General features: G+C 41.9%; 1 long non-coding RNA gene across 2 annotated transcripts; it reads right to left on the bottom strand.

Annotated features, from left to right (window-relative positions):
• Nucleotides 1-1,251: 1,251 nt before the first annotated feature.
• On the bottom strand, nucleotides 1,252-12,280 carry LOC102551821 (uncharacterized). 2 transcript variants are annotated; one of them, XR_591803.3, is made up of 3 exons: nucleotides 12,092-12,280; nucleotides 10,596-10,689; nucleotides 1,252-2,012 (listed from the first exon to the last, which is right to left on the bottom strand). It is a non-coding gene; the product is annotated as an uncharacterized LOC102551821 (long non-coding RNA). The 2 variants fall into 2 exon arrangements; XR_352763.5 differs by lacking the exon at nucleotides 1,252-2,012 and adding an exon at nucleotides 6,271-9,670.
• Nucleotides 12,281-13,116: the final 836 nt, after the last annotated feature.

The following is a 13,116-nucleotide window of genomic DNA, read 5'->3' on the forward strand; positions in this document are numbered from 1 at the left end:
AAAAAAACAAAAAAAAAAACAAAAAAACAGAAGATTGCTTTTTCACAATTCGTTTACAAAGACAAGATAAAGATTTGCTTTCACAATGCCCACATTTAACCACTCAATGACAATCAAAAGGTACCGATGGAAGTCTTACCACAGGAAATGAGAAACAGACCTACCTCACGCTAATATTTTGTACAACCACCATTGGAAATAATTCATAAGCAATTTCCTCAATCCATAATTTATGATTAGATGGATGGCATTTTGCTGGCTGATTACAATGGAGATACCTTAGAAAGAGTGTTTAATGAAGAAAAATTATTGGGAATTACAAGTTCCTCCTAAAAACCTACAAAGAGGAGACTCTATTAATTACCTAAGATATAAGATAAATCTGCAGGAAATTCGACCACAAAAGGTACAAATCAGGAGAAACTAATTAAGAACTCTTAATAATTTTCAAAAATTACTGGGAAATATTAACTGGCTATGGACTACAACTGGTTTGACTACTCAAGAGCTAATAATTTACTTCAAACCCTCAAGGTGATAAACAGCCCTAAAAGATCCACCTTCAGGGAATGCTGAGATGCTGGGGCATTTTGTTCCAGCACCCTGCCTGATCCTAGCCTCAAACTACCTCAATGCTGTTTCCTCAAAAAACTGGCTTCCACAGCAACTTCAAAACAGCTAGCTTACTTGGCTGTGACAATCAGGAATAATAAAAATGACACACAGTAAGAGCATACCACGGAGACTAACTTAAGACTATTTCCCCAATCTTCTTGCCCACCCCCAAAAAAGAAAAACTTCAACCCAAATCAGCAGGAAGCAATTTTAAGAGAGCAACCCCCATTCCCTTAAGGTAGGGTGGGTAGGTTTTAGTCATTCTATGGGGTGATGGATGCTTGTTGTTATAAAGGGGTTAGATACAAGTTATCAAATGGTCTTAATGGGGGGGGGCAAGGTATAGGAGGGTATACTCAGGGATTTCTCTCCTTTCGTTTTATCCTTCTTTCTTTCTTATGTAGGAGAAGAGGGGTTGAAAATATAGAAATCTAAAAAAGAGAAAGAAAGAAAGAAAGACAGAAAGAGAGAAAGAAAGAAAGAAAATATAGGAATCTTATAGGAATAATAGGAAAAGTGGGTAGATTATTGAATCTGCTCTTAAACCAAAGAACATTTAATAGCCAATAATCTCATATTGATACAAATCTTTGCATGTTGATACATATTAAGATTACATTTTGTTACAACTTATAAACCTTTGTATAGGGATACAAATTTAAGTTTATTTTTGTTACAACATATTATATATACATAATTTCAACTCTTTTTTCTTTTTTTTTAAAGAATTATTTATTAATTGATTTATTTTATATATGTGAGTACACTGTAGCTGTCTTCATGACACCAGAAGAAGGCATCGGATCTCATTGCAGATGGTTGTGAGCCACCATGTGGTTGCTGGGATTTGAACTCAGGACCTCTGGAAGAACGGTCAGTGCTCTTAACCGCTGAGCCATCTCTCCAGCCCCATAATTTCAACTCTTACTTGAGGTATTATGTCTAGATGCCTTTTAAAATTTATTTATTTATTTATTTATTATATATAAGCACACTGTAGCTGTCTGCAGATACACCAGAAGGGGGCATCTAATCTCATTACAGATGGTTGTGAGCCACCATATGGTGTTGGGATTTGAACTCAGGGTCTCTGGAAGAGCAGCCAATGCTCTTGACCACTGAGCCATCTCTCCAGCACTAGATGATTTTTTTTTTTTTAGATTTATTCATTTATTATATATAAGTACACTGTAGCTGTCTTCAGATACACCAGAAGAGGGCACCAGATCTCTTTACAGATGGTTGTGAGCCACCATGTGGTTGCTGGGAATTGAACTCATGACCTCTGGAAGAGCAGTCGGGTGCTCTTAACCGCTGAGCCATCTCTCCAGCCCGCACTAGATGATTCTTAATGATGTAATATGAAGCTCTAGTCCCTTTTAATGCTGCTATTCAACCTGTTTAGAATAATTTAAAAAAATGCAAGTTAATAATCAGACAACCAAACTCATGGTCATCTTAGATATTGAACTAGTTTATCAGAAAATATGCTTTCTAGGTTGAACAGATAGTAAATAGCTAAAAATAAACAAAATTTGCCTATTACTCAGATATGCTATGGATAAATAGCCTTCAAAAACCTCAGAAACTTAACAGAATACAGCGTTTTAAAATGTTTTATCAACTTAAGCCTTTTTTTTGGACAGTGAGACAGGTCTGCTCCTGGCAGCAACCCCATTTCTACTTCAAAAAAGATGATGAACATCAGAAAATCTCCTTGTGGAGTTTTCTTCAAATGGGGCAAGTTACCCCTGGGCAAAAACTGCCCTAGCTTCAACTACAGACAGAATGCTGTCCAAAGGGGACAAACATGAACACTAGAAAGTCAACTGCCAAGCTTTGCATGGACAAGGTAGGCTAGCCCTTCATAATTCCTGCTTCACAAAAGTCTGTCAGACATACTGGGCCAGAAGGCTGAAGTTGGATGTTCCAATGGGGAACTGTCCAGGCAAACAGCTCCTCTGTCATTTCTATAGTTTTGGAAGTTTCTTGCTGCACTTCCTGCAGTTAATATTTATTCCTTCTCAAGTCTCTAATGTGATCTGAGACTAGATAGTTATAGTCTAGCAATTAGGCTTAATTTGTTCTGGACTTACGAAGATGTTTTTGGGTCTAAAAAATATTTTAGGTTAGTAATACTACAAGTTATGACAAAAAATGACTTATATACATAACTCTGAACTCTCCAAAGCAGGACAGATAGTAGAGTGCTTTAGACAAAGTGGCCAAATATGAATGGATGGATATCATGAATATAACTCCTACCTAACAGTTTTTATAACAGTTTCATATTTGTTCTTATTATACATCATGCGGTCTAGCATGGCCTTGCGGAAAGGTCCCAATGCCCCAGTACAGAACAAGCCAGACTCTCCAACATTCCTTAACCACGGTCACTACCATCCCTCAAGGAACTACAGCTTCCTTAGGCCCATTCCTGGGTTACAGTGACTGTTTCTTCCCTTAGTACCATGTATGGCTACTGCAAACCTCACTCCTTCTGCCACCATGGAGCCTAAAACTTGTCCTAGATGCACCACTCCAACAGCTCCATTGCCTCCTAACTGCATGGCTCTAAAATGGCCCTCTCCTTTCAACCCAACCACCCCTCTGTCTCCCTTCCTAAAGATAAATTCTCCACTGCTGGTAACCAAGCAAGCTACAATTCAAGCCGTGACCTTGTGGTCACAGCACTCTCAGACAATGTCCTGACTACTTATTACTATTTATTAACCCTTTCCTGTCCTGACACAGCTTTGAGCTTAAACTTATACACTTATTATAAACCCTTAAACATAATTAAAACATATAACCTATTAATTAACAATAACAATTAATATATAACTATTAGTTAATATCAACATACTAATTAACTCAAACCAGTGGGTCATAGCTGGGTTCACAGTCCCTTCAAGGCTTGGCCTGAGGGACCCTCGTTCTTACTGAAGTGTATGAGCTATTAAGAGGCTTGGCCCGGGGGCTGGGGATTTAGCTCAGTGGTAGAGTGCTTACCTAGGAAGCGCAAGGCCCTGGGTTCGGTCCCCAGCTCCGAAAAAAAGAACCAAAAAAAAAAGAGGCTTGGCCCGGTAGGTTATGGGGTTCATGTGAAGGAACCTAAGGGCTTTCGCCAGCTTTACACCCACCGCACAGATCAAGATTAGGCAAAGTACCAGCTTCCCACCATATTTGGCCCAGGTCAAGGCTAGGCCAAGTTCCAGTCTCCATCCACAGTTCTGGGAGGCGCAGGGACATTCTTGAAAAACTGCAGAATATACTGACTGATAGTCACCTGATAGAGTTCGAGTCACCTGATAGGTCCCAGATAGAGTACGAATGCATGTCATATGCTTGCCAGCCAATAGATTCAAAGGTCAATATGCTTAGCCAATAAGTTTAAACTGTAACCTTGCTGATGTAACCTGTACTCCTAAAAAGTATAAAAACTGCTTGTCATATCCACTTGAGGTCGCCTTCCAGTCACTCCCCACAAGGGGCTGATTGAAGGTCGACCCCAACGTGCCGAGAAATAAACCTCCTGTGTTTGCATCAAACTCTGAGCCTTACAGGCCCATGTGGCAGAGAACAGTTGTCAGACAGAGAAAGCCAGGACCAGACTGAGAAACTCGTAGATAGCAGCATGGAAAGACCATCTTCCTGGAACCAGTGATGTATTAAGTTTGAGCAAATAGAAACATTTTGAAATGTGCTTAGGTGCTGAAGAGGAAAAAAATGGTTAGTTTGAAAAAGAGAGTTAGAGGAATTAAAAAATATTTTCTGTGTTAAAACAGGAAAAAAACACCATGGAAGAACATTGAATTGATTTTTAATAACTAAAGCCTGGCGGCAGGCTCGCTGCCCACCTCAATGGTTTGTGTTTCTGAATGAAAGATACGCACACAGCTTTTATATCTTTTTCTTTGAAGATTTATTTATTATATATAGGTACACTGTAGCTGTCTTCAAACACACCAGAAGAGGGCATCAGATCTCATTACAGATGGTTGTGAGCCACCATGTAGTTACTGGAGTTTGAACTCAGGACCTCTGGAAGAGCAGTCAGTGCTCTTAACCACTGAGCCATCTCTCCAGCCCCAGCTTTTATATCTTAATATACCTTAAGCAGCACAATAGCTCAGCCACCAGCTAACCTCCACCTGGCTAATCCCGAGTTAGTACTTATTAATTCTATGTCCCATCTTGGCTGCTCTGCACCCAGAGGGCTGCCCAACTGGGCCACAATCTGAGCTGTGCTCTCCCAGCTCCTTGACACAGCAGCCATGCCCTCTGTCCTGCACTCTTCTCATGCATGGCATCCTTCCTCCCTCCACACTCCCCAGGCATCATGGATCTCCCTCCTTCCTCCTCCTCCAGGTCCCAAGCCCAGGAATCCTATCCACCACCACTCCATGTCTCTTCTCCCCTGCTACTGGCTGTTGATGTCTTAATTTACCAATCAGAATTAACTGGGGTCAGAGTCCCTCAGTATCTTAGGTGCAGACTCTCTCATGCAAACAATTTTGAAGACCCAAATTCACATTAGAATACAAACAGCCTTAGACTAAACCCACTACATATCCCCCCTTTCGCCCAATTAAAAAAGGCTTTCGGATATGAATTGAACATAATTATAACAATTATGCAAATTATAAGGTAGATATACACTTATAACATCCAGCCCATCTTATTTGTCAATTTATGTAAAGTACTTGATCATCTATCCTAACTTAAAGAATTTACAATTCTATACCTCAATTATGTTTGATTTTAACTTTTTTTTTCCCCTATTGCCAGAAGCCATCAGCATTTGGCCTCAGGAGAGCAGAAGAGAGTCATTGCCAGAAGCCATCAGCTTTGGCCCTCACAACAGTAAGAGAGAGTTAACTGCCAGAAGCCATTAGCTTTTGGCCTCAGAATTGCAAGAGAGAATTAAATAGCCAGAAGTCATCAGCTTTTGGCCTTCATCCAATGCTGCACCCCACCTCAGTCAAGCATGAACCTTGACATGTATCATTTACAAAGATAACCCAGGGTTCAAATGAATCTTTCACAGACTTTTTTTTTTTTACAAAGATTAACTTCAGCTCTAAGTAGAAAAATGTCAGATCCAAATGCTAGGGGATTTTTAACTGAATCTTTAGCTTTTGAGAATGCTAATGCTGAATGCAGAATGGCAATGAGACCTTTAAGGACCAGATCTGTAACTACTTGCAAATAGATTAAAACAACAGCAGACATTGAATCTAATGCTCACAATTCAGTTGTAGTTGGACAAAAAAATGTCAACAGATTTGAAAAATCAAAATGTCCATGGCTGTGGCAGTGAAAGATCAGTCCATTTTCTCAAGGACTGCAGATATACAGTTCTGGGGACAAATTCCTCCCTAATGATAATCCAGGGAGAAAGTTCCCCATGTGGAAGGAGTGGACACAGGGCTTATGGATGTAGTTCATCCAGGGATATTTGAGACAATCACTTACTGTCAGACAACAGACTAATGAGCCTCACTTAGGGCCTGCCAAAAAACAGCACAAGTTATGTGTTTCCTGTCAGAGGAGGAAAAACTGTTCTGGAATGTGAGTAGAAAAATTAAAACCTGGGCTGGAGAGATGGCTCAGTGGTTAACAGCACTGACTGCTCTTCCACAGGTCCTGAGTTCAATTCCCAGCAACCACATGGTGGCTCACAACCATTTGTAAGGGGATGCAATGCTGTCTTCTGATGTGTGTGAAGACAGCGACAGTGTACTCATATAGAATAAATGAATAAATAAATCATAAAAAAATTAAAACCTGACAGGACAAACGGCGCTGCTCAAAACTTAAACATTTACCAGAGAAAGAGCAGCACCTATTGATAGAAGAAGAGATTCTGAATATAACAGATATTCTGGCAAGCTACTATAAATGATAAGAGAACAAAGTTAAAATTACAAGAAGATGGAATTGAGGTGGAAGGCGTAGTGGATCCAGGAGCTGATGTAACAGTAATTTCATAAGATACCAGGAAGTCAGCTTGGCCACTTCAAAAGGTATCTACACAGCTTCTAGGGATTGGCACAGGTAAGATGAAGTTCACAGTGTATGAAATGCATACGACCATTAGGTCAGATTAAAGCCATCTGTGGCAGATACAGCCATGAACAAATGGGAATGAGATCTTTCTGCAATAGTGGGAAGCACAGATCAGCATTCCCCCAACTTCAGAGAGAAGCTACAAAACAGGTATTGAAAAAATGTTATCAAAGACAGTAACAGACTGTCCGTAAGGAGGACACAGCACAGGTTGGCAATCCAAATCTATGAGGAGGCCCTCTGCAGACAGAGTACCAACTGCCCTACCATTTATATGTTTAACTGATAAACCTGTTTAGGTAGAGCAATGGCCCTTAAATTTTAAAAAGTTACAGCCACTAGAACAACTGGTCCAAGAGCATCTGGAGGCTCAACATATAGAAGAGTCCAGAAGATCTCACTGTATTTTAAAGGGAATGCTCATAAAGCAGAAGAGGGGTATGGGATTTCCCAGAGATAGATTAAATAATGCCTCACCGACCTCAAATTTTTTAAATGTCAAAGAGACAGGTAGCACAGTCGCTGAAAAACACTGGATTTCAGAAAGGACTGTGGAATTAAGTTGGCCCATATATTGTAATAATATGTTAGCTTCAGAATGGAAGCCAGGAAATGCATCGCTTTGGGGGAGAGGATTTGTTTTTGTTTCAACAGGAAGTGAAAAGCTATGCATTCCTTCTAAGTTAAGGGAAGACCTCCTGGAAATCCTGACTGTAAACATGGGAGAAGAGACCCAGAACAACAACATAACAGCTGATAGAATTGCTAGCCTTGTTACATGGGAACAGAGACTGGTGGAGACACAAACGTCTCTACAGAAGCCAATGAATCTTGTTGGCTCCCTAGTCCTCAGGGCTTACTATTACATGCCATCCTTTCATACGGCATGGAAGGAGATTTATATTATCGTTTTATTATGCAGTACAAACGGACTTATAAAGTTTGATACCTTTCACCTGCTCAAACACATAGACAAGAATCATGTTTACCTGATTTATTGCAACACACATTCAATACGTTCATATTCAACACACATTCAATATGTTAATGCTTAAACATATGTTAACTTTAAAAGTTTGTGTTTTCAGAGCTTCCAGGGACTAAGCCACTACCTAAAGACTATACATGGACTGACCCTGGACTCTGACCTCATAGGTAGCAATGAATATCCTAGTAAGAGCACCAGTGGAAGGGGAAGCCCTGGGTCCTGCTAAGACTGAACCCCCAGTGAACTAGACTGTTGGGGGGAGGGCGGCAATGGGGGGAGGGTTGGGAGGGGAACACCCATAAGGAAGGGGAGGGGGGAGGGGATGTTTGCCCGGAAACCAAAGAATAATTATTAAGTATTAAATAAATTAAAAAAAAAGTTTGTGTTTTCAGAGCGAAAAGACCAGACACCAATGAAGAAGATAAAGCAAGTAGCCCAGGTGATTCAGCCTCACAGAGTGCCTTAGCTGCTGTGTCAGGACAGATTCAAAGCAGCTAGCTCAGAGGGTCCAGCCTCACAGACTGATCCAGCCAGGACTGCAGTTAAGCCCTGCATTTTCCTATCCCATAGCTCCTGGACAAGTGAAGCAGTCTGCTCTCCCAGGACTTGGCCAATATCCCAATTTTCTTAGGATCCTCCAAAGGATGCCATTGCACCCAGAAAGTAGGAAGAAATCATAAGAAAGTGACGCCCCATTCCTGAGAGGAGGGGTGAGTGGTTTCAGTCCTTGGTTGGGTTATGGATGTTTGTTGTATTTAGGGGGTTGGTTACAAGTTACTAATGGTCAGGAAGGAAGCAAAAGAAAGAGGTTAGACTCAGGGATCTCTCTTTCCCCTCCATCCTTCTTTCTCTCTTATCTACTGTTAAGGGAAAAGAGGGAAAAGGGGACAAAAAGAAATAAGGAGGGGGATATACGGATATAGGGAAAAGAAAAGTAGATTATTGTATTTGCTTTTGGGCTTGAAAGCAACATTAAGTATCAAATATTTGGGGTTGGGGATTTAGCTCAGTGGTAGAGCGCTTGCCTAGCAAGCACAAGGCCCTGGGTTCGGTCCCCAGCTCCGAAAAAAAAAAAAAAAAGAAGTATCAAATATTTAACACTGGTATGGATTTCTGTATGTTGAAAATTTAAGGTAATGTTTGCCAAAACATACTGGATATATTTCTCAACTCTTATTTAAGGTATTGTACATATCTCAAATCTCATTACAGATGGTTGTGAGCCACCATGTGGTTGCTTGGATTTGAACTCAGGACCTTTAGGAAGAGCAGTCAGTGCTCTTAACCACTGAGCCATCTCCAGCCCTTCTAGTGCTTTTGAAAGCTGCTATTGTAAACTGTTTAGGATAACTAGGGAATAATAGGAGTGGGTCATCTATAAATAATCTTACTTGTAGTCATGTTAGGTACTAGTTAATTACAGAAACAAGCTTTATTTTGTCTCCTATATAAAGTAAATAGCTAGAAACAATGTTTGTGTATTAAGATATACTTTAGATAGACAGATGGTCTTCAAAACAGAGATCTGCAGAATATGGCATTTAAGATATTTTAATAATCAAAGAATTTTCTGATAGAAACATATATGCTCCTGGCAGTACCCACAGTACTCTAAAGAAGATGATGGGTACCACAGAGCCTTCACCTGGAGTTTGCTTCCACGGTGACAAAGATGGTCACTGAGAAAACAGACAAACTAACAAATACCTCTGACCTCAATTGCTGACAACATGCTGTTCAAACTGTGGACAAGCAGGACACTGGGAAGTTGACCAACTTTGGTGAGACAAGGTAGGTTAGTCCTTCAAAGTTCCTGTTTCACAGATAAACATCAGATCTTCTTGACTTAGCATCTGAAGATGAATGCCTCAACAATATAGAGGAACCTTGGGTGACTGTCCAGGGAGCCAACCGTTCCTGCCATTTCTTCAGTTTTAGAAGCTGCTTGCTCTGCACGTCCTGTTTTCTCGGGTAACATTTATCCTTCTCAGGTCTCTGTTGGGGTTGAAGGCTAGATAGTTATGAATCTTACAGTCTTCCTTATGAATGATTAAAAATGCAAGCTATAAGAGTCATAGGATGTGGGCTGGAGAGATGGCTCAGCGGTTAAGAGCACTGACTGCTCTTCCAGAGGTCCTGAGTTCAATTCCCAGCAACCACATGGTGACTTGCAATCATCTATAATGGGATCTGATGCCCTCTTCTGTTGTGTCTGAAGACAGTGACAGTGTACTCATACAAATAAAATAAATAAACCTTAAAAAAAAAAAAGAGTCATAGGATGTGAGCGCTTGGCTAGTGGATAGTGTTAGAAAGAGCTTTAGACTAACCAAGACAGAAATAAAATGGAGTATTTCCTCCAAGGTTGACACATACAAATGGACTGAAAACTGCATCATTCTTACCTGATAGCTTTCCTATTTGTTCTTAATGTATATAGGTTTTGATGTTAGAGAAAAAGTCACTGAGGTATACTGTGCAAAAGTGCATCTCTATCCTTCCTCACCTGCCTAAGGCATTCTCTGATTGGCTTTAATAAACAGCAGAGGGGGGGTTGGGGATTTAGCTCAGTGGTAGAGCGCTTGCCTAGGAAGCGCAAGGCCCTGGGTTCGGTCCCCAGCTCCGAAAAAAAGAACCAAAAAAAATAAATAAATAAATAAACAGCAGAGGGCCAATAGCTAAGCAGTAAGTGGAAGGTGGGACTTCTCTGATAAAGAGAAAGGGATGATGGGAGAGAAATCAGAAGTAGAGGATTCAGCCAGCAAACACAGAGGTAGATGGATGTGAACACAAGCAGAGAGGTAGATCTGGCCACGTGGCAGGATGGAGGCAGAATTGGTTAGGTCAGAGGAGATGAGAGGTATCCCAAAGGCCTCAGCTTTTAAAATATGCAAATGTCTTTGTGTCTTTATTTACATACCCGGCGGGTCTGTGAAAGTTCAGTTATCCTTGTCTGAGAGTCCCTATAAGGAAGATAAGCAGGCTCTCGGACTCGCCAAGCCGTCAACAGATACCTGAAACAAAGAGAAACCAAGTGAGCTGCCCAGAAGAGGTTCAGACCATCCTGAGCCACCTGGAAGGACACTCTCCACCCTGTTGAGCTGCCTGCGGCTGTCAGGCTGCTCCAGGTTCCCAGCTTTACTGAGCTGTCTGTGAGTCATTTCTGCTCCTGTGGCCCCTCACACATACTCTTGTAAGGAACCCAGTAAACTCATTGGGTCACCAAGTTGGACTCTGGTGACATCGCACTGGACTGTTGTGGGTTCCCTGTCTGGGGTGAGTAGATGGGTGTTGCGTGTCTTCAGGACATGTTTTTCTCATCCAACAGAAGCCAGCCTGGACTAAGTAAGACCCTTTATTTTAAAAATGTAGGGAGGAGAGGAAGGCAGACATTTTAAACTGGGAGGAAATGAGGGAAAAGACCAAGCAATCCAGTTATAAGTTAAATCTTTGGTTTTTGTTTTTGTTTTCTTGTGTGATGGGTCACAAACTCCATATGTTAACATATGTTCAAACTGACTGGTGTACAGGGGTTGGAGGTTGGGGGTCGGGGATAAAAAGCAAGCCACTGGGGTTGGGGATTTAGCTCAGTGGTAGAGCGCTTGCCTAGGAAGCGCAAGGCCCTGGGTTCGGTCCCCAGCTCCGAAAAAAAGAACCCCCCCCCCAAAAAAAAAAAAAAAGCAAGCCACTTTATATTACCACATTGTCAAAACTTAAAGCAAGAGACAATACTAAACACTGGCAAAGGTGGACAGGAAATCATCTTTTGCTGAGCAATGGGAAGAGAGACTGGACAGGAGGTAGCCATGCACCTAAGTGATTTACACCCAACTCATGCAGAAGTAAGCAGAATGGGGAGCTCCAGCTCTAATGCCTAGGGAGACAGAGACAGGAGGATTGCTCCCGAGTTCTGGGCCAGCTAGGGGCTACGTAGTGATACCTTTGTCTCAATAAAATAAAATTAAATTTAAAACCAGTGAAGAACCATGCTTTCCCAGGTGTACCCTGTTATTTTCTGAGACTCTGACAAGCAGATAGTAGAGCTGTCTGCAGTCGGGACACGTCCTAGCTCCCTCGTGCACTAAGGATGCTGTCAACCCCTTTGACTCTGGTTTCATCCCATCATGCCACAGTCTGTCTAAAACACATCGGGAGCACCTAGACTCTAACTCAATACAACAAGAAAGTTCTCTAGAAACCTTTTGAACACTCAAACTCAGAAGCCACCAAAATGGTGGGTGTTAATGCCAAGACACTTAAGTGTGGCTCCTGAGGAGCCCGGGGAGTACTTGGATGTGAGCTGTCCTGGTCCTGAGCCCCCTCTCGCTCTCTGACTAGTTCCGAAGCCCCTTCCTTGGCACTGCTGAGGTGGAGGCAGGTCAAGGTCATCAGCTACATAGGAAACTGGAAACCAACCTGAGCTTCCTGAGACCATTTCCAAAATCAGCATCACGCCAGCATCAGCATCACCCTTAGGGGTTTCCCTCTCTGGACTCCACAGGCTAAAACAGTCAGCTGAGTCTTCTGCTCCTGACAAAACTGAGGAAAAGACGGGAGGCCTCTGAATTGCAAAAGGACCACAGAGAAAGATTACCTGATTAAAAAACAAAGAACAGTAAGATGGACCCTAGCTGGGTGGCAGAAGCGTCAGGAATTCAAGGTCATCCTTAGCCGTAGCAAGTTCAAAACTAGCCCAGAACACACGAGGCACCATCTTTTAAAAAGAGAATATGAGCTCTTTTTCATGATGTTGAGATGAAGCTAAATACCTTCTTCCCAGCCACTGGTCATGCGAAACACTGAAGTAAGCACACATTTCTACTTCTCTAAGAAGCACACAGACCCAGAAGTAGCTGCTCGAGCTCTTGGAGAAGAGTGCAAAGGGGCTGTGCTCCCGTGTACACACAAGATAAGGGGACTGTAGCAGTAAATATTAAATAATGAGTATCTACCATCCCGAGCTATAGCCCTATGGCTGGCACCGGTGGGCCACATGGCATCTGCAGGGTATTTTCATCTCAGTCAGCAAAGCGTCTCACCCACTAGGCTCCATCCCATCTCACACTGCCGACTGCTACTCTCTGAGCCTGGCAGCAATCTCTCCATCCATCTAGTTCCCAAGGTGGGTCACTGCCACACCAGTTTCATAGAGAGACCACCTATCTCTGCTCACATTCCCAGCATCCTCCCCCTGTGGTTATAGTCACTCCTCCCAGTAACCCGTTAAAATCAAAACTCCATAAGCTTATAATTTAGCAATCAGATTTATATCTTAAATTCTCAGTCCATAAAACGTCCACATAATAAAACTCACAACCAATTGATAGTGATATAAACTGCCCACCTAGATAAGACAGATTGTCCTATAAAATTTCATCCCTTAAGAAATAGTCATGGGGGGATTGGGGATTTAGCTCAGTGGTAGAGCGCTTGCCTAGCAA

This window comes from Rattus norvegicus, chromosome 3 (assembly GCF_036323735.1).
Source record: "Rattus norvegicus strain BN/NHsdMcwi chromosome 3, GRCr8, whole genome shotgun sequence".
NCBI lineage: Eukaryota > Metazoa > Chordata > Mammalia > Rodentia > Muridae > Rattus > Rattus norvegicus.